At 43.9% G+C, this 23,744-nt stretch overlaps 1 pseudogene; it reads left to right on the plus strand.

The window, feature by feature from the left end:
* Nucleotides 1-23,744, plus strand: part of LOC119333623 — a 66,265-nt pseudogene that overhangs the window by 18,738 nt on the left and 23,783 nt on the right.

Consider the following 23,744-nt stretch of genomic DNA (forward strand, 5'->3'; position numbering starts at 1 on the left):
AATTGATTTAATTGATGTCCGGTAGGTTCAAGAGGAGCCTATGCTTAAACGGGAAATCGCGGCATCAGAGCTTATATCACTAGGGAGTATCTCTTTAAAGAAAAAAGATTATGTTGTCGCAGCAAAATTGTACAGTCAGGTATATTAAAGCACCATATATTTCTTGCTTTTTTTAGCTTTCCAGCATTTCAGTTTACATTGCATGCATTATAATTTATAGTTTCTTGCATAGCTCTCAGTCTGAAAATATTTAAGGTTCCTGGTTTCGCATTAATTGTTGAATGCATAGTCTGAAGTAATATTTTTGGGCAAAAATATACCAGAATACCTGGAGCTCCACATGGAGCTGGGTGTCGTTTATCAAAAACTTTAGTCATGGAAAGGTTCCTACTAAAAGGGTCCGGGGCGTAGACTCCAACTGGCTTTGTTATTTCTAATAACTTGGGATTTGTTCAGAAAAGGGTTCAGCTGACAGGTGACACTATGCTGTGTCTTTCTTTTCGTTGCTTTGGTCATGTATCCTCTAAATTTCGTGGTGCAAAGTACTCATTTTGTGATAATGGATATGGACCATGAGATATTGTTGGTACTTCTGCTCAGGTATAAACAGGAAAAAATAGTGTTACCTTGATGACCGAGTGGGCTAATGGAAAAGCAAGCTGTTTAGAGCCTGTTTGGATCCCCTCCACTCCCTTAAATTCTTTACTCCGCTCCCTGCTCCTATACTGTTGGCTCCACGTGCAATAGCAGGAGTAGATTTCATGTTTGGCTGTTGACTGTAGAAATTATGAGATGATTGAATATTTATGTTGTATGTTGTGTTGTATTGATCTGACCCTCGTAGGGGTATATATAGAGTATAATATAGGATGAGACTTGGAGTACAAGACAAGTTGTAGTTTGCTTGAACTATCATATCTCTCTATGTATCTCTACACAATTATACTTCTAACATTCTCCCTCAGTCGTAGCGAGAGTGGAGCGGATAATTACGACTGAATTTGAAGTCTTGTGCTTTCGTCGTCTTCTCCGCTGCGCCATCATCACCGCATCTTTGATGGGTCGACACCTAGGCGGTGACTGCGTCCCCTTCTGGTGCCTCCCTTGTCTCTCCTCTATTCCCTCCCGCAGTCACAGCGGGAGTGGCGTGCACGCTGGTGACAACACGGACACTATTGACTAGAGTTGTTGCCGATGAGTTGCTGTAGACGTAGCCATTAATGTCAATGTCGAGGTAGCTGATCATGGACAGGTAGCCATGGTCGATGGTGTAGTCGTCGTGGATGATGAAGCCGCACAAAGCCGGAGGCGCAAAAAAATGCGCTATGTTGTAGATGACGAAGCTGCAGTCATGGACGATGCATGTTGCCAATGTCAAAGGGTGTCGTCGGTGATGAGTCCATCGGTTTTGCCAGAACCGGAGGAAACCCATCGAGCACACATCGGTTTTGCCAGAACCGTGTGGCCATGTAGGGGTAGTCACTGGAGTGACGCCGTGTCGATGCAGTCGTGTCGTCATGGATGACGCGATCGATGCCGTCGTCGTGACATGGTCACTACCATCGTCGAGGTCGCGTTTTGCAGAAAAGTCTGTCAAACAACGCTAGATGTCCATCTTGTGGACGAGGTGCCGGTGATGTGTTGACGATGATGGTGATGAAGACCGTGACGATGAAATGTCGGCGATACGTTGCAGCGGCGTGTTGATGATGATGAGTCGCTTGAAGACGTCCCTCCGGGCGACGAAGTATCGATGCCGTGTCTTGCTGGAGAAGTCAAGAAGGACACCGGCCTGGCGTGTCGATGGTGCAAATCGTGGTCGCTTCTTGTAGATGTGCTCGACGAAGAATTTTTTTTGTTGGACGCGATGTACCCGTAGATGTATAGCTAGCTTGGTGTCGCGGCATGAGGTTTAGTGTAGATCGCTTGACGGAGATAGCTTGGTGCAGCGGTTCATGGACGTGGCTCGAAGATTGCGTGGGCGACAGTACGGTCGGTGCAGGTCAGCCGGCTCGATGCAGAAGTAGCAGGTCAATGTCTATGTAGACGAGTTCGGCCGGTGCGTCCTAGTCACGTACGCGTACACCGTAGTCGCGTAGACGGAAAACTGACTGGAGCTGCACCATCAATCGTGGAGTCCGTGACGAGGCTGGTGAACCTGCATGGAGACTTGAACATGGATGATCGTTAATTGTATTTGCACTTGGCTCGTCTTTGCTCACGTACTGCCAACACGCATGGACTGCAGGTTCCTCTTGCTTGGGTGGATCGGGAAGCGGCCGCCCTCCCGGTGTCGGTGCATGGTCCCTCCTGATGCCCGGAGACAGCCCCTGAAGTAGCTCGGCCGTCGTCGGCGTGCAGATCGCCTGCATGCGCAAGACGCTGATCGGATCGTACGTGTGGCTGGGCAGTTTAACGATGTAGAACCCTGAGCCTGCCCCGCCGCATGAGTGTGCCACCTCCTGGTTTATTGGCGACGGCTTCAGATCGGATAAAGAAGTCGATGAAGATGCAGCTGCCGGGAGATCCGGTATGCGAACAGGGATGGATCGCCTACGCCGGACGTACGCACACGGATTTCCTTTTCACCAAATTGCATCTAAGGATCGTCGGATTCTTTTGGTGGCTAATGAAAAAACTAATCTAATGAGAATTTCTAAAACTGAAATTGATCTAATGATGGGGAACTCGAAAATTGAATCTAAACTACGACACCGATCTAATCTTTGATTGATCGGGTGCCGCGTCCCTGGGGAGAGGAGATTGATCTATCTGGGGGCGGCGTGCTGCGGAAGTGGTGGAAGGTACCTAGGATCGGTGTCGTGAGACTAACCGCTCTAATACCATGTAGAAATTATGAGATGATTGAATATTTGTGGGGGAGTGCTACACGTCCGCCGACGGATCTTTTTAAAAGATCCGCCGCCTCGCAAGCCGTCCGATATAAATTGCTCAACATACTATCCCACTTCGCAAAAAAATATATCCCAATTTACAACAAGAGTGTTGTTTTAGAAACAACGGTGACTATTCCAACAAAGAGCTTTGTTTCATAAATATTAGTGGCTATTGAAAAAAAAAGAGCTTTGTTTCAGAAACATTGATGACGTTGTTAAAAGTTTCTCTGCGTATGGTATCTTTTTGCAACAAGAGTATTATTTCAGAAACACAACTTACTATCGCAACAAGAGCTTCCTTCAGAAAACATGCTCCGTTGAAGGAGCACCGTGCGCCGCAGGAGCACCGTGAGCCGCTCCGTCGCAGGTCCTTGCTATGATGCTCGCCGAGACGAGCCCCCGCCGCTCCCGGATGTCTCCACCTCCTGCCCCCTCGGGCATTCCTCGTCGAATCTGGCGAGATCCGGCTGGAATCCTCACCGTTGTCGCCCTCCTAATTGCACGAGTAGCCGTCCATCATGGCTCCTGGACGTCCCCGCCTCCTGCCCGTGCCCCATCCTCGTCGGATCTGGTGAGATTCCTCGCCTCCATGGCTCCATTGCCCTCCAGCTGCAAGAGTCACTGCCGCTGCAAAAAAGGGCCAGGAAGTTGCAAATTTTCCCTTCCGAAACAACTGCTCGATTGCAGAACGGTGTGTACACAGAGGTGGGGGTGGGGTTGCTCTCGTCCATCTGATCAGCTGACGATCTGACGGACATGGAGCCGACGGATGGACTGTGCGATCGGCCGGTTGAAGATAAGCTTTCCCCATATTTGTGTTGTATGTTGTGTTGTATTGGTCTGACCCTCGTAGGGGTATATATAGAGTACAATATAGGATGAGACTTGGAGTACAAGACAAGTGATAGTTTGCTTGAACTATCCTATCACTCTCTTTTTATCTCTACACAATTATACTTCTAACACCACTCCATATGGTCGCGGGAGGGGTTTGCTATTCCCGGGAGAAGAATTATTTTATTAGCCAACCTATCAATTGCCGGAGTCGCACGCGGAGCTCAGCTTTTGGCACTCCGCCAGATTGCACTACGACCGGCTCCGCTCCACTCCTCTGACTCCACGGGGCTGTGGCGTTCGGCGCTGCTCCGGCAGCTCCGGGAGCGGAGTTGCGGAGTGGAGCAGATCCGAACAGGCCATTAGTATAAGTTATTTAGTTCAAAAGTTACTCTGCAGCTATGTGCAGATTTCTTGTTAGGACTAGAATAGGATGAACGAGTGTACTTTAACATTGTGCTATATATATTTAGTAAATGTATGTTAGGCTGGCTTTTGTAGACTTGCTAATTTGTATTTTATGTAGGCTAGTATGAATTTCTCTGCAGCTATGTGTAGATTTCTCTGCAGCCTAACGATCTGAGTTCAATTCCTAGAATTGACAAGTGATGTATATGGGTTTTCCCCCATTTATTGAGGATCAAGTTTGATGTGTGGTGAAACCACTCATCAAAAAATATCTTGATACTCAATTAAAAAATTCCGAGGACCATGTTTATCTTGGTACTCATACTAAAATGGCCATATGCATCCCATTTTTCATCTAGATGTCAGGGGAGAATTCCAACCGACATTGCATAAACTCTTCCAAAGCGATGGCGCGTGAGGGGGAAGGAGAGGGGGTGGCGGCCGAGCCACCGCCGCCAGAACCACCTCCGCTAATCAAGCAGGCGCGTGGGGGTGAGGTTGTGGCTGCCTTGCCGTCATCACCGGCGCCGCCGCGGCCGCCGGATTGTGCTGATTCCGAGTCAGACTCAGATCTGGATCAGAATCCGTCCGCCAGACCATTGGATTCAGTGCGTTGGAGTATCCGTTTCAAAGATGACAGGATGGTTGAGATCTGGCGGGATGGTTTCGTGTACGAGCACCCGCTGTCAAGATGGACGACGGTGAGGGATGAGGAGCACGACATTCTGGCTGGACGGTACCTGCGAGATGGGGAAAGGATTCAAACAGGTGCGCGTTTGCATATTGATTTCTTCGAAATTCTTGTGTTGGATCGCTTGCAGGTTTCTTCTAGCGGGAAGGAGCAGATCGAGATCGTTGATCTAACCACTTCAGAGCATCAAATCACGAGAACGGATCCAGGGGTTGGAGGAAGGTTCTGGGTGCTTGTTGATGACGAAGAAGAGGAGTCTGAGGATCGTCACTCGGCTGCAGCCAAAGAGCCAATGAAGAATGGGTTTTTGTCGTCGTTCGCGGCAGATGCTGTTGCGCCTTCACTCAAGATCCTGTCGGGAGAGAGGTTCAAGGACAAGAGGAGCTCCGCGCCAAGACCGGCGGCGGGCTGCAAACCTGCGGCGCTAGCAATCAAGCCGTGGATAGGACCCCTCCCCAAGGTAAGTTTGCCACATGCCACCTTATAGGAATTCTTTCCGGCAGATGGGTGGACGAAGGTCACCCGAAAAAAGAAAAAGAAAGTGATTCCGGCGAAAGTTCACACGCCGCCGCCGGCCATCGGTCCAGGCGAGATCCGGGCGGCGCGCTGCGTGTTGGGGAACGTAGTAATTTCAAAATTTTCCTACGCACATGCAAGATCATGGTGATGCATAGCAACAAGAGGGGAGAGTGTTGTCTACGTACCCTCGTAGACTGTAAGCGGAAGCGTTATGACAACGCGGTTGATGTAGTCGTACGTCTTCACGATCGACCGATCCTAGTACCGAAAGTACGGCACCTCCGCGATCTGCACATGTTTAGCTCAGTGACGTCCCATGAACTCTCGATCCAGCTGAGTGTCGAGGGAGAGCTTCGTCAACACGACGGCGTGATGACGGTGATGTTGATGCTACCATCGCAGGGCTTCGCCTAAGCACTACGATGATATGACCGAGGTGGATTATGGTGGAGGGCGGCACCGCACATGGCTAAGGGATCAATGATCAACTTGTGTGTCTATGGGTGCCCCTGGCCACGTATATAAAGGATGGAGGAAGGAGGAGGCCGGTCCTCATAGGGCGCGCCCAAAGTGTGGAGTCCTACTAGGACTCCCTAGTCCTAGTAGGATTCCACCTCACATATCGAATAGGAAAAAAGGAAGGGAGAAGGAGAAGGGAGGAAGGGGGCGCCCCCTTTCCCTAGTCCAATTCGGACCAGTCCATGGGGAAGGGGCGCGGCCACCCTTGAGGCCTTTCTCTCCTTTCCCGTATGGCTCATTAAGGCCCAATATGAATTCATGTAACTCTCGGTACTCCAAAAAATACCCGAATCACTCAGAACCTTTCCGATGTCCGAATATAGCCTTCCAATATATCGATCTTTATGCCTCGGCCATTTCGAGACTCCTCGTCATGTCCCCGATCTCATCCAGGACTCTGAACTACCTTCGGTACATCAAAACACATAAACTCATAATACCGATCGTCACTGAACGTTAAGTGTGCAGACCCTACGGGTTCGAGAACTATGTATACAAAACCGAGACACGTCTCCGGTAAATAACCAATAACGAAACCTGGATGACCATATTGGCTCCCACATATTCTATGAATATCTTTATCGGTCAAACCGCATAACGATATACGTTGTTCCCTTTGTCATCGGTATGTTACTTGCCCGAGATTCGATCGTCGGTATCTCAATACCTAGTTCAATCTCGTTACCGGCAAGTCTCTTTACTCGTTTCGTAATGCATCATACTGCAACTAATTCATTAGTCACATTGTTTGCAAGGCTTATATTGATGTGCATTACTGAGAGGGCCCAGAGATACCTCTCCGACAATCGGAGTGACAAATCCTAATCTCGATCTATGCCAACTCAACAAACACCATCGGAGACACCTGTAGAGCACCTTTATAATCACCCAATTACGTTGTGATGTTTGGTAGCACACAAAGTGTTCCTCTGGTATTCGGGAGTTGCATAATCTCATAGTCTGAGGAACATGTATAAGTCATGAAGAAAGCAGTAGCAATGAAACTGTAAAGATCATAATGCTAAGCTAACAAATGGGTCTTGTCCATCACATCATTCTTCTAATGTTGTGATCTCGTTCCTCAAATGACAACACATGTCTATGGTTATGAAACATAACCATCTTTGATAAACGAACTAGTCAAGTAGAGGCATACTAGGGACACTTTATTTGTCTATGTATTCACACATGTACTGAGTTTCTGGTTAATACAATTCTAGAATGAATAATAAATATTTATCATGATATAAGGAAATACAAATAACAACTTTATTATTGCCTCTAGGGCATATTTCCTTCGGTCTCCCACTTGCACTAGAGTCAATAATCTAGTTCACATATTCATGTGATTTAACACCAAGAGTTCACATCTTTATTTGATTAGTTCACATCTCCATGTGACTAACACCTAAAGGGTTTACTAGAGTCAATAATCTAGTTCACATCACTATGTGATTAACACCCAAAGAGTGATCATGTTTTTCTTGTGAGAGAAAATTTAGTCAACAGGTCTGCCACATTCAGAGCCGTATGTATTTTGCAAATTTTCTATGCCTACAATGCTTTGCACGGAGCTACTCTAGATAATTGCTCGACCTTTCAATATGTATTTAGATCGAGACTTAGAGTCATCCATATTGGTGTCAAAGCTTGCATCGACGTAACTCTTTACGACGAACTCTTTGTCACCTCCATAACCGAGAAACATTTCCTTATTCCACTAAGGATATTTTTGACCGATGTCCAATGATCCACTCCTGGATCACTATTGTACCCTATTGCCAAACTTATGGTGAGGTACACAATAGGTCTGGTACATAGCATAGCATACTTTATAATACCTATGACTGAGGCATAGGGAATGACTTTTCATTCTTTCTATTTTCTGTCGTGACCGGGTTTTGAGTCTTTACTCAACTTCACACCTTGCAACACAGGCAAGAACTCCTTATTTGACTGTTCCATTTTGAACTACTTCAAAATCTTGTCAAGGTATGCACTCATTGAAAATATATCAAGCGTCTTGATCTATCTCTATAGATCTTGATGCTCAATATGTAAGTAGTTTCACCGAGGTCTTTCTTTGAAAAACTCCTTTCAAACACTCCTTTATACTTTTCAGAAAATTCTACATTATTTTCGATCAACAATATGTCATTCACATATGCTTATTAGAAATTTTGTAGTGATCCCACTCACTTTATTGTAAATACAGGCTTCACCGCAAGTCTGTATAAAACCATGTGCTTTGATCACTTTATCAAAGCATATATTCTAACTCTGAGATGCTTGCACCAGTCCATAGATGGTTCGATGGAGCTTGCTCACTTTGTTAGCACCTTTAGGATCGACAAAACCTTCTAGTTGCATCATATACAACTCTTATTTAAGAAATCTATTAAGGAATGCAGTTTTGACATCCATTTACCATATTTCATAAAATGCGGCAACTGCTAACATGATTCGGACAGACTTTTAAGCATATATGAGTGAGAAAATCTCATCATAGTCAACACCTTGAACTTGTCGAAAACATTTTGCGACAATTCAAGCTTTGTAGATAGTAACACTACTATCAGCGTCCGTCTTCCTCTTAAAGATCCATTTATTCTCAATGACTCACCAATCATCGAGCAAGTCAATCAAAGTCCATACTTTGTTCTCATACATGGATCCCATCTCAGATTTCATGGCCTCAAGCCATTTTGCGGAATCTGGGCTCATCATCGCTTCCTCATAGTTTGTAGATTCGTCATGGTCTAGTAACATGACTTCCAGAACAGGATTATGTTGGGTTTCGTAGTAATTTCAAAAAAAATCCTACGCACACGCAAGATCATGGTGATGCATAGCAACGAGAGGGGGGAGAGTGTGATCTACGTACCCTTGTAGATCGACAACGGAAGCGTTTGGTTGATGTAGTCGTACGTCTCCACGGCTCGATCGATCAAGCACCGAAACTACGGCACCTCCGAGTTCTAGCACACGTTCAGCTCGATGACGATCCCCGGACTCCGATCCAGCAAAGTGTCGGGGAAGAGTTCCGTCAGCACGACGGCGTGGTGATGATCTTGATGTACTATCGTCGCAAGGCTTCGCCTAAGCACCGCTACAATATTATCGAGGACTATGGTGGAAGGGGGCACCGCACACGGATAAGAATATGATCACGTGGATCAACTTGTGTCTCTAGGGTGCCCCCCTGCCCCCGTATATAAAGGAGCAAGGGAGGAGGAGGCCGGCCCTAGGAGGAGGGTGCGCCAAGGGGAGTCCTAGTAGGACTCCTTCTTTCCTAGTCCAACTAGGAGAAGGGGGGAAAGGAGGGAAGTGGAGAAGGAAGGGAGAGGGGGCCACGCCCCAAACCCCTTGTCCAATTCGGACTAGGCTTGGGAGGGGCGCGCGCCACCACCTGGCTCCTTCCCACTAAAGCCCATTAAGGCCCAATACTCTTCCCCGTATTCCCGTAACTCCCCGGTACTCCGAAAAATACCCGAATCACTCGGAACCTTTCCGATGTTCGAATATAGTCGTCCAATATATCGATTTTTACGTCTCGACCATTTCGAGACTCCTCGTCATGTCCCCGATCTCATTCGAGACTCCGAACTCCTTCGATACATCAAAACTCATAAACTCATAATATAACTGTCATCGAAACCTTAAGCGTGCGGACCCTATGGTTCGAGAACAATGTAGACATGACCGAGACACGTCTCCGGTCAATAACCAATAGCGGGACCTGGATGCCCATATTGGCTCCTACATATTCTACGAAGATCTTTATCGGTCAGACCGCATAACAACATACGTTGTTCCCTTTGTCATCGGTATGTTACTTGCCCGAGATTCGATCGTCGGTATCTCAATACCTAGTTCAATCTCGTTACCGGCAAGTCTCTTTACTCGTTCCATAATACATCATCTCACAACTAACTCATTAGTTGCAATGCTTGCAAGGCTTATGTGATGTGTATTACCGAGAGGGCCCAGAGATACCTCTCCGACAATCGGAGTGACAAATCCTAATCTCAAAATACGCCAACCCAACATGTACCTTTGGAGACACCTATAGAGCTCCTTTATAATCACCCAGTTACATTGTGACGTTTGGTAGCACACAAAGTGTTCCTCCGGCAAACGGGAGTTGCATAATCTCATAGTCATAGGAACATGTATAAGTCATGAAGAAAGCAATAGCAACATACTAAACGATCGGGTGCTAAGCTAATGGAATGGGTCATGTCAATCACATCATTCTCCTAATGATGTGATCCCGTTAATCAAATAACAACTCTTTTGTTTATGGTTAGGAAACATAACCATCTTCGATTAACGAGCTAGTCAAGTAGAGGCATACTAGTGACACTTTGTTTGTCTATGTATTCACACAAGTATTATGTTTCCGGTTAATACAATTCTAGCATGAATAATAAACATTTATCATGATATAAGGAAATAAATAATAACTTTATTATTGCCTCTAGGGCATATTTCCTTCAGTCTCCCACTTGCACTAGAGTCAATAATCTAGTTCACATCGTCATGTGATTTAACAGCAATAGTTCACATCACCATGTGATTAACACCCATAGTTCACATCGATATGTGATCAACACCCAAAGGGTTTACTAGAGTCGGTAATCTATTTGACATCGCTATGTGATTAACACCCAAAGAGTACTAAGGTGTGATCATGTTTTGCTTGTGAGATAATTTTAGCCAACGGGTCTGTCATATTCAGATCCGTAAGTATTTTGCGAATTTCTATGTCAACAATGCTCTGCACGGAGCTACTCCAGCTTATTGCTCCCACTTTCAATATGTATCTAGATCGAGACTTAGAGTCATCCAGATCTGTGTCAAAACTTGCATCGACGTAACTTTTTACGACGAACCTTTTTGTCACCTCCATAATTGAGAAATATTTCCTTATTCCGCTAAGGATAATTTTGACCGCTGTCCAGTGATCTACTCTTAGATCACTATTGTACTCCCTTGCTTAACACAGTGTAGGGTATACAATAGATCTGGTACACAGCATGGCATACTTTATAGAACCTATGGCTGAGGCATAGGGAATGACTTTCATTCTATTTCTATCTTCTGCCGTGGTCGGGCTTTGAGTCTTACTCAATTTCACACCTTGCAACACAGGCAAGAACTCTTTCTTTGACTGTTCCATTTTGAACTACTTCAAAATCTTGTCAAGGTATGTACTCATTGAAAAAACTTATCAAGTGTCTTAATCTATCTCTATAGATCTTGATGCTCAATATGTAAGCAGCTTAACCGAGGTCTTTCTTTGAAAAACTCCTTTCAAATATTCCTTTATGCTTTCCAGAAAATTATACATTATTTCCGATCAACAATATGTTGTTCACATATACTTATCAGAAATGTTGTAGTGCTCCCACTCACTTTCTTGTAAATACAGGCTTCACCGTAAGTCTGTATAAAACTATATGCTTTGATCAACTTATCAAAGCGTATATTCCAACTCCGAGATGCTTGCACCAGTCCATAGATGGATCGTTGGAGCTTGCATATTTTGTTAACACCTTTAGGATTGACAAAACCTTCTGGTTGCATCATATACAACTCTTCTTTAAGAAATCCATTAAGGAATGCAGTTTTGTTATCAATTTGCCTGATTTCATAAAATGCGGCAATTGCTAACATGATTTGGACAGACTTAAGCATATATACGAGTGAGAGAATCTCATCGTAGTCAACACCTTGAACTTGTAGAAAACCTTTTTCGACAATTCTAGCTTTGTAGATAGTGACACTACTATCAGCGTCCGTCTTCCTCTTGAAGATCCATTTATTTTCTATGGCCTGCCGATCATTGGGCAAATCCATCAAAGTCCATACTTTGTTCTCATACATGAATCATATCTCAGATTTTATGGCCTCAAACCATTTCGCGGAATCTGGGCTCATCATTGCTTCCTCATAGTTCGCAAGTTCGTCATGGTCTAGTAACATGACTTCCAGAATAGGATTTCCATACCAATCTGATGCAGATCTCACTCTGGTTTACCTACGAGATTCAGTAGTAACTTGATCTGAAGTTACATGATCATCATCATTAGCTTCCTCACTAATTGGTGTAGTAGTCAGAGGAACAGATTTCTGTAATGAACTACTTTCCAATAAGGGAGCAGGTACAGTTACCTCATCAAGTTCTACTTTCCTCCCACTCACTTCTTTCGAGAGAAACTCCTTCTCTAGAAAAACCCCGAATTTAGCAACAAAAGTCTTGGCTTCGGATTTGTGATAGAAGGTGTACCCAATAGTCTCCTTTGGGTATCCTATGAAGACATACTTCTACGATTTGGGTTTGAGCTTATCAGGATGAAACTTTTTCATATAAGCATCACAATCCCAAACTTTAAGAAACGACAACTTTGGTTTCTTGCCAAACCACAGTTCAGATTGTGTCGTCTCAACGGGCTTAGATGGTGCCCTTTTAAACGTGAATGCAGCTGTCTTTAATGCATAACCCCAAAACGATAGTGGTAGATCGGTAAGAGACATCATAGGTCGCACCATATCTAATAAAGTACGATTATGACGTTCGGACACACCATTATGTTGTGGTGTTCCAGGTGGCGTGAGTAGTGAAACTATTTCACATTGTTTTAACTGAAGACCAAACTCATAACTCAAATACTCTTCTCCACGATCATATCGTAGAAACTTTATTTTCTTATTACGATGATTTTCCAATTCACTCTAAAATTCTTTGAACTTTTCAAATGTTTCAGACTTATGTTTCATCAAGTAGATATACTCATATCTGCTCAAATCATCTATGAAGATCAGAAAATAATGATACATGTCGCGAGTCTCAATATTCATCGGACCACATACATCAGTATGTATGATTTCCAACAAATTTGTTGCTCGCTCCATTGTTCCGAAGAACGGAGTCTTAGTCATCTTGCTCATGAGGCATGGTTCGCAAGCATCAACTGATTCATAATCAAGTGATTCCAAAAGCCCATCAGCATGGAGTTTCTTCATGCGCTTTACACCAATATGACCTAAACAACAGTGCCACAAATAAGTTGCACTATCATTATTAACTTTGCATCTTTTGGTTTCAATATTATGATTATGTGTATTACTACGATCGAGATCCAACGAACTATTTTCATTGGGTGTGTAACCATATAATGTTTTATTCATGTAAACAGAACAACAATTTATTCTCTTACTTAAATGAATAATCGTATTACAATAAACATGATCAAATCATATTCATGCTTAATGCAAACACCAAATAACACTTATTTAGGTTCAACACTAATCCCAAAAGTATAGGGAGTGTGCGATCATGATCATATCAATCTTGGAACCACTTCCAACACACGTCGTCACTTCACCCTTAACTAGTCTCTGTTTATTCTGCAACTCCCGTTTCGAGTTACTAATCTTAGCAACTGAACTAGTATCTATTACTGAGGGGTCGCTATAAACACTAGTAAAGTACACATAAATAACATGTATATCAAATATACTTATGTTCACTTTGCCATCCTTCTTATCCGCCAATCACTTGGGGTAGTTCTGCTTCCAGTGACCAGTCCTTTTGCAGTAGAAGCACTTAGTCTCAGGCTTAGGATCAGACTTGGGCTTCTTCACTTGAGCAGCAACTTGCTTGCCGTTCTTCTTGAAGTTCCCCTTCTACCCTTTGCCCTTTTCTTGAAACTAGTGGTCTTGTCAACCATCAACACTTGATGTTTTTCTTGATTTCTATCTTCGTTGATTTCAGCATCACGAAGAGCTTGGGAGTTGTTTCCGTTATCCCTTGCATATTATAGTTCATCCGAAGTTCTACTAACTTGGTGATGGTGACTAGAGAATTCTGTCAATCACTATCTTATCTGGAAGATTAACTCCCACTTGATTCAAGCGATTGTAGTACCCAGACAATCTGAGCACATGCTCACTAGTTGAGCGATTCTCCTCCATCTTTTAGCTATAGAACTTGTTGGAGACTTCATATCTCTCAACTCGGGTATTTGCTTGAAATATTAACTTCAACTCCTGGAACATCTCATATGGTCCATGACGTTCAAAACGTCTTTGAAGTCCCGATTCTAAGCCATTTAAGTATGGTGCACTAAACTATCAAGTAGTCATCATATTGAGCTAGCCAAACGTTCATAACGTCTGCATCTGCTCCTGCAATAGGTCTGTCACCTAGCGGTGCATCAAGGACATAATTCTTCTATGCAGCAATGATGATAAACCTCAGATCACGGATCCAATCTGCATCATTGCTACTAACATCTTTCAACACAATTTTCTCTAGGAACATATCAAAATAAACACAGGGAAGCAACAACGCGAGCTATTGATCTATAACATCATTTGCAAAATACTACCAGGACTAAGTTCATGATAAATTTAAGTTCAATTTAATCATATTACTTAAGAACTCCCACTTAGATAGACATCCCTCTAATCCTCTAAGTGATTGCGTGATCCAAATCAACTAAACCATGTCCGATCACGTGAGATGGAGTAGTTTCATTGGTGAACATCGCTATGTTGATCATATCTACTATATGATTTGTACGCTCGACCTTTCGGTCTCCGTGTTCCGAGGCCATATCTGTATATGCTTGGCTCGTCAAGTATAACCTGAGTATTTCGCGTGTGCAACTGTTTTGCACCTGTTGTATTTGAACGTAGAGCCTATCACACCCGATCACGTGGTGTCTCAGCACGAAAAACTTTTACAACGGTGCATACTCAGGGAGAACACTTCTTGATAATTAGTGAGAGATCATCTTAAAATGCTACCGTCAATCAAAGCAAGATAAGATGCATAAAAGATAAACATCACATGCAATCAATATAAGTGATATGATATGGCCATCATCATCTTGTGCTTGTGATCTCCATCTTCGAAGCACCGTCGTGATCACCATCGTCACCGGCGCGACACCTTGATCTCCATCGTAGCATCGTTGTCGTCTCGCCAATCTTATGCTTCCACGACTATCGCTACCATTTAGTGATAAAGTAAAGCATTACAGCATGATTGCATTGCATACAATAAAGCGACAACCATATGGCTCCTGCCAGTTGCCGATAACTCGGTTACAAAACATGATCATCTCATACAATAAAATTTAGCATCATGTCTTGACCATATCACATCACAACATGCCCTGCAAAAACAAGTTAGACGTCCTCTACTTTGTTGTTGCAAGTTTTACGTGGCTGCTACGGGCTTAAGCAAGAACCAATCTTACCTACGCATCAAAACCACAACGATAGTTTGTCAAGTTGGTGTTGTTTTAACCTTCACAAGGACCAGGCGTAGCCACACTCGGTTCAACTAAATTTGGAGAAACTGTCATCCGCTAGCCACCTTTGTGCAAAGCACGTCGGGAGAACAGGTCTCGCGTAAGCGTACGCGTAATGTCGGTCCGGGCCGCTTCGTCCAACAATACCGCCGAACCAAAGTATGACATGCTGGTAAGCAGTATGACTTATATCGCCCACAACTCACTTGTGTTCTACTCGTGCATATAATATCAACACATAAAACCTAGGCTCGGATGCCACTGTTGGGTTTCGTAGTAATTTCAAAAAAATTCCTACGCACACGCAAGATCATGGTGATGCATAGCAACGAGAGGGGGGAGAGTGTGATCTACGTACCCTTGTAGATCGACAACGGAAGCGTTTGGTTGATGTAGTCGTACGTCTCCACGGCTCGACCGATCAAGCACCGAAACTATGGCACCTCCGAGTTCTAGCACACGTTCAGCTCGATGACGATCCCCGGACTCCGATCCAACAAAGTGTCGGGGAAGAGTTCCGTCAGCACGACGGCGTGGTGACGATCTTGATGTACTACCGTCGCAGGGCTTCGCCTAAGCACCGCTACAATATTATCGATGACTATGGTGGAAGAGGGCACCGCACACGGCTAAGAATATGACCACGTGGATCAACTTGTGTCTCTAGGGTGCCCCCCTGCCCCCGTATATAAAGGAGCAAGGGAGGAGGAGGCCGGCCCTAGGAGGAGGGTGCGCCAAGGGGAGTCCTACTCCCACGGGGAGTAGGACTCCTTCTTTCCTAGTCCAACTAGGAGAAGGGGGGAAAGGAGGGAAGTGGAGAAGGAAGGGAGAGGGGGCCACGCCCCAAACCCCTTGTCCAATTCGGACTAGGCTTGGGAGGGGCGCGCGCCACCACCTGGCTCCTTCCCACTAAAGCCCATTAAGGCCCAATACTCTTCCCCGTATTCCCGTAACTCCCCGGTACTCCGAAAAATACCCGAATCACTCGGAACCTTTCCGATGTTCGAATATAGTCGTCCAATATATCGATTTTTACGTCTCGACCATTTCGAGACTCCTCGTCATGTCCCCGATCTCATTCGAGACTCCGAACTCCTTCGATACATCAAAACTCATAAACTCATAATATAACTGTCATCGAAACCTTAAGCGTGCGGACCCTACGGTTCGAGAACAATGTAGACATGACCGAGACACGTCTCCGGTCAATAACCAATAGCGGGACCTGGATGCCCATATTGGCTCCTACATATTCTACGAAGATCTTTATCGGTCAGACCGCATAACAACATACGTTGTTCCCTTTGTCATCGGTATGTTACTTGCCCGAGATTCGATCGTCGGTATCTCAATACCTAGTTCAATCTCGTTACCGGCAAGTCTCTTTACTCGTTCCGTAATACATCATCTCACAACTAACTCATTAGTTGCAATGCTTGCAAGGCTTATGTGATGTGTATTACCGAGAGGGCCCAGAGATACCTCTCCGACAATCGGAGTGACAAATCCTAATCTCAAAATACGCCAACCCAACATGTACCTTTGGAGACACCTGTAGAGCTCCTTTATAATCACCCAGTTACGTTGTGACGTTTGGTAGCACACAAAGTGTTCCTCCGGCAAACGGGAGTTGCATAATCTCATAGTCATAGGAACATGTATAAGTCATGAAGAAAGCAATAGCAACATACTAAACGATCGGGTGCTAAGCTAATGGAATGGGTCATGTCAATCACATCATTCTCCTAATGATGTGATCTCGTTAATCAAATAACAACTCTTTTGTTTATGGTTAGGAAACATAACCATCTTCGATTAACGAGCTAGTCAAGTAGAGGCATACTAGTGACACTTTGTTTGTCTATGTATTCACACAAGTATTATGTTTCCGGTTAATACAATTCTAGCATGAATAATAAACATTTATCATGATATAAGGAAATAAATAATAACTTTATCATTGCCTCTAGGGCATATTTCCTTCAGATTACCGTACCATTCTAGTGCGGACCGTACTCTGGATGACCTATGAGGTTCGGTAAGAACAGGATTACCGTATCATTATTAGCTTCCTCACTAATTGGTGTAGGAATCACTGGAACTGATTTCTGTGTTGAACTACTTTTCAATTTGGTAGAAGGTACAATTACCTCATCAAGTGCTACTTCCCTCCCACTCACTTCTTTTGAGAGAAACTCCTTCTCTAGAAAGGATCCATTCTTAGTAACAAAATATCTTTCCTTCGGATCTGTGATAGAAGGTGTACCCAACAGTTTCTTTTTTGGGTATCCTATGAAGACGCACTACTCCGATTAGGGTTCGAGCTTATCAGTTTGAAACTTTTTCACATAAGCATCGCAACCCCAAACTTTAAGAAACACAGTTTTGGTTTCTTGCCAAACCATAGTTCATACGGTGTCATCTCAACGGATTTAGATGGTTCCCTATTTAACGTGAATGCAACTATCTCTAGTGCATAACCCCAAAACGATAGTGGTAAATCGATAAGAGACATCATAGATCACACCATATCCACTAAAGTACGATTACAATGTTCAGACACACCATTACATTGTGGTGTTCCAGGTGGCGTGAGTTGCGAAACTATTCCACATTGTTTCAAATGAAGACCAAACTCGTAACTCAAATATTTGCCTCCGTGATCAGATCGTAGAAACTTTATTTTTTTGTTATGATGATTTTCCACTTCACTCTGAAATTCTTTGAACTTTTCAAATGTTTTAGACTTATGTTTCATTAAGTAGATATACCCATATCTGCTCAAATCATCTGTGAAGGTCAGAAAATAACGATACCCGCCACGAGCCTCAACACTTATCGGATCGCATACATCAGTATGTATTATTTTCAATAAGTCAGTTGCTCGCTCCATTGTTCCAGAGAACGGAGTCTTAGTCATCTTGCCCATGAGGCATGGTTCACAAGCATCAAGTGATTCCAAAAGTCCATCAGCATGGAGTTTCTTCATGCGCTTTACACCAATATGACCTAAACGGCAGTGCCACAAATAGGTTGCACTATGATTATTAACTTTGCATCTTTTGGCTTTAATATTATGAATATGTGTATCACTACGATCGAGATTCAATAAACCATTCACTTTGGGTGTATGACCACAAAAGGTTTTATTCATGTAAACAGAATAATAATTATTCTTTGACTTAAATGAATAATCGTATTGCAATAAACATGATCCAATCATACTATGCTCAACGCAAACACCAAATAACAATTATTTTAGGTTCAACACTAATCCCGAAGGTAAAGGGAGTGTGCAATGGTGATCTTATCAACCTTGGAATCATTTCCAACACACATCGTCAACGTAGCAATAATTCAAAAAAATTCCTACGTGTCACCAAGATCAATCTAGGAGATACTAGCAACGAGAGAGAGGGAGTGCGTCTTCATACCCTTGAAGATCTCTAAGCGGAAGCGTTACAAGAACGCGGTTGGTGGAGTCGTACTCGCAGCGATTCAGACCGCGGTCGATTCCGATCTAAGCGCCGAACAACGGTGCCTCCGCGTTCAACACACGTACAGCCCGGGGATGTATCCTCCTTCTTGATCCAGCAAGGGGAGAGGAGAATTTGAGGGAGAACTCCGGCAGCACGACGGCGTGGTGGTGATGGAGCTCGTGGTTCTCAAGCAGGGCTTCACCAAGCGCTACGGAGGAGGAGGAGGTGTAGGAGAAGGGAAGGGGCTGCGCCAGGGGAAGGGTGCGGATGTCCTCTCTCTCCCTCACTATATATAGGGGGGAAGGGGTGGAGGAGGTGCCCTAGGGTTCCCTAGGGGAGGGGCGGCGGCCACAGGGGAAACCCTAGATGGGTTTGGGCGCCCCCACCCCTAGGAAACTTGCCCCCCAAGCCGGGAGGGGTGGCTGCCCTAGGGGAGGCGCCCCCACCTCTCCAAGTTACATGAGATGGGGTGGGAGGGGCGCTCGGCCCCTTAGTGGGCTGATGTGCCCCCTCCCCTTGGCCCATAAGGCCCCCCAACACTTGTCGGGGCCTTCGAAACCCCTTTCGGACACGCTGGTCGTCACCCGGTACTCCCGGAATAATTCTGGACTCGAATACCATTCGTCCAATATATCGATCTTCACCTCCGGACCATTCGGGAACTCCTCGTCACGTTCGGGACTCCAAACAACCTTCAGTAACCGCATACTATTTCCCATAACAACTCTAGCGTCATCGAACCTTAAGTGTGTAGACCCTACGGGTTCGGGAACCATGCAGACATGACCGAGACATCTCTTCGGCCAATAACCAATAGCGGGATTTGGATACCCATATTGGCTCCCACATGTTCCACGATGATCTCATCGGATGAACCACGATGTCGGGGATTCAATCAATCCCGTATACAATTCCCTTTGTCTATCGGTATGTTACTTGCCCGAGATTCGATCGTCGGTATCCCCATACCTCATTCAATCTCGTTACTGGCAAGTCTCTTTACTCGTTACGTAACGCATGATCCCGTGGCTAACTCCTTGGTCACATTGAGCTCATTATGATGATGCATTACCGAGTGAGCCCAGAGATATCTCTCCGTCATACGGAGTGACAAATCCCAGTCTCGATTCGTGCCAACCCAATAGACACTTTCGGAGATACCTGTAGTGCACCTTCATAGCCACCCAGTTACGTTGTGACGTTTGGTACACCCAAAGCATTCCTATGATATCCGGGAGTTGCACAATCTCAAGGTCTAAGGAAATGATAACTGACATTAGGAAAGCTTTACCAAACGAACTACATGATCTTGTGATACGCTTAAGATTGAGTCTTGTCCATCACATCATTCTCTTAATGATGTGATCCCGTTATCAATGACATCCAATGTCCATGGTCAGGAAACCATGACCATCTATTGATCAACGAGCTAGTCAACTAGAGGCTTACTAGGGACATATTACGATCTATGTATTCACACATGTATTATGGTTTCCGGTTAATACAATTATAGCATGAACAATAGACAATTATCATGAATGAGGAAATATAATAATAACCATTTTATTATTGCCTCTAGGGCATATTTCCAACAGTCTCCCACTTGCACTAGAGTCAATAATCTAGTTCACATCGTTATGTGATTAACACTCATAGTTCACATCGCCATGTGACTAACACCCGAAGAGTTTACTAGAGTCAATACTCTAGTTCACATCGCCATGTGATTAACACCCAAGAGTTTACTAGAGTCAATAATCTAGTTCATATCACCATGTGATTAACACTCAATGAGTTCTAGGGTTTGATCATGTTATGCTTACAGAGAAGTGTCAGTCAACGGGTCTGCAACATTCAGATATGTGTGTTCTTCGCAAATCTCGATTTCATATTGTAGATGTTGCTACTATGCTCCACTTGGAGCTATTCCAAATGATTGCTCCACTATATGTATCCGATTTGCTACTGAGAGTCATCCGGATAGGTGTTAAAGCTTGCATCGACGTAACCCTTTACGCCGAACTCTTTATCACCTCCATAACCAAGAAACATTTCCTTATTCCTAAGGACAATTTTGACCGATGTCCAATGATTGACTCCTGGATCACTCTTGTACCCCCTTGCCAGACACGTGGCAAGGCACATCGCGGTACACAGCATGGCATATCGTATAGAGCCTATGGCTAAGGCATAGGGGACGACTTTCGTCCTTTCTCTTTCTTCTGCCGTGGTCGAGCTTCAAGTCTTAACTTCACACCTCACAACTCAGGCAAGAACTCCTTCTTTGACTGATCCATCTTGAACTCCTTCAAGATCATGTCAAGGTATATGCTCTCTGAAAGTCTTATCAGGCGTCTTGATCTATCTCTATAGATCTTTATACCCAACATGCAGTTTTACACAGGTCTTCCTTTGAAAAACTCCATTCAAACAACCCTTTATGCTTTCTAGAAATTCTACATCATTTCCAATCAACAATATGTCATCCATATATACCTATCAGAAATGTTGTAGTGCTCCCACTCACTTTCTTGCAAATACAAGTTTCTTGCAAACTTTGTATAAACCCAAATGCTTTGATCGCCTCATCAAAGCGTATGTTCCAACTCCGAGATGCTTGCTCCAGTCCATAGAAGGATCGCTGGAGTTTGCATACCTTTTAGCATCCTTAGGATTGACAAAAACCTTCTGGTTGCATCACATACAACCTTTCCTCATGGAAACCGTCAAGGAAACTTTGTTTTGACATACATCTGCCTGATTTTGTAAATGAAAATGCAGCAACTGCTAACATAGTTATAACAGACTTTAGCATCGCTATGATTGAGAGAGTCTCATCATAGTCAACTCCTTGAACTTGTCAGAAACTTCTTTGAGACAAGTCGAGCTTCACAAATAGTGACATTACCATCAGTGTCTGTCTTCTTCTTAAAGATCCATTTATTCTCAATGGCTTGCCATTCATCGGGCAAGTCCACCAAAGTCCATACTTTGTTCTCATACATGGATCCTATCTCGGATTTCATGGCTTCTAGCCATTTGTTGGAATTCGGGCCCACCATCGCTTCTTCATAGCTCATAGGTTCATCATTGTCCAACAACATGACCTTTAAGATAGGGTTACCACTGAGAAGTTGTACACACCCTTGTCGACCTACGATGTTTGATAGTAATTTGATCTAAAGCTTCATGATCATCATCATTAGCTTTAACCTCAACTGACGTAAGTGCCACAGAAACATCTTTCTGTGTTGCGCTACTCTCTAGTTGAAGTGAAGGTTCAACAACCTCATCAAGTTCTATCTTCCTCCCACTCAATTCTTTCGAGAGAAACTCTTTCTCGAGAAATAACCTGTTCTCAGCGACAAACACTTTGCCCTTAGATCTGAGATAGAATGTATACCCAATCGTCTTGTTTGGGTATTCTATGAAGATCAATTTTCCGCTTTGGGTTCGAGCTTTTCCGACCGAAGCCTATCGACATAAGCATCGTAGTCCCAAACCTTAAGAAACAACAACTTTGGTTTCTTGCCAAACCATAGCTCATACGGTGTCGTCTCCACGGACTTAGATGTTGCCCTATTTAAAGTGAATGTAATTGTATTTAATGCATAACCCCCCAAAATAGCGGTAGATTGGTAAGAGACATCATACAATATCCAATAAGGTTCAATTACGACGTTCGGACACACCATCATGCTATGGTGTTCCAGGCGGCGTCAACTCTGAAACCATTCCACCTTGTCTTTAGTGATTTCCAAACTCATAACTCAGATACTTTCCCTTTGATCAGATCGAAGGAACTTGATCTTCTTGTTACGATGATTCTCAACTCAGCTCTGAAATTTCTTGAACTTTTCAAACATTTCAGACTTATGCTTCATTAAGTAAATATACCCATATCTACTCAATTCACCGGTGAAGGTGAGAAAATAACGATATCCACCACGCGCGTCAACACTCATCGGACCGCACACATTAGCATGTATGATTTCCAACAAGTCACTTGCCCGTTCCATTGTTCCAAAGAATGGGGTTTTAGTCATCTTGCCAAAGAGGCATGGATCGCATGTGTCAAGTGATTCAAAATCAAGTGACTTCAAAAGTCCAATAGCATGGAGGTTCTTTCATGCGCTTTACACCAATATGACCTAAGCGGCAGTGCCACATGAAAGTGGTACTATCATTATCAACTCTACATCTTTTGGCATCAATGTTATGAACATGTGTATAACTACGACCTGGATTCAATAAACCATTCACATTGGGTGGATGACCATAGAAGGTATTATTCATGTAAACAGAATAACCATTATTCTCTGACTTAAATGCATAACCGTATTGCAATAAACATGATCTAATCATGTTCATGCTCAACGTAGACACCAATGCAAACAACATTTATCTAGGTTCAACACTAATCCCTAAGGTAGAGGGAGCGTGCGATGGTGATCACATCAACCTTGGAAACACTTCCAACACACATCGTCACCTCGCCCTTAGCTAGTCTCCGTTAATTCCGTAGCTTTTGTTTTGAGTTACCAATATTAGCAACTGAACCGGTATCTAATACCCAGGTGCTACTAGGAGTACTAGTAAGGTACACATCAATGACACACATAGATCAAATATACTTTTGTTGAGGTTGTCAGCCTTCTTATCTACCAAGTATTTGAGGCAGTTCCGCTACCAGTGACCGTTCCCCTAATTGAAGCACTTTGTCTCGGGTTTGGGTTCTTGGGTTTCTTCACTGGAGCGGCAACTGGCTTGCCATTCAAGAAGTTTCCCTTCTTGCCCTTGCCCTTCTTTGAAACCAGTGCTCTTGTTAACCATCAACACTTGATGATCCTTCTTGATTTCTACCTTTACGGCCTTAAGCATGATGAACAGCTCCAAAATTATCTTCCCTTGCATGTTATAGTTCATCACGAAACTCTAGTAGCTTGGTGATAGCGACTGGAGAACTTTTGTCAATCACTCTCTTATCTGGAAGATTAACAACCACTTGATTCAAGTGATTGAAGTACCCAGACATTCTGAGCACATGCTCACTGGCTGAGCTATTCTCCTC

Source organism: Triticum dicoccoides, chromosome 7A (genome assembly GCF_002162155.2).
Source record: "Triticum dicoccoides isolate Atlit2015 ecotype Zavitan chromosome 7A, WEW_v2.0, whole genome shotgun sequence".
In the NCBI taxonomy this organism is placed as follows: Eukaryota; Viridiplantae; Streptophyta; class Magnoliopsida; order Poales; family Poaceae; genus Triticum; species Triticum dicoccoides.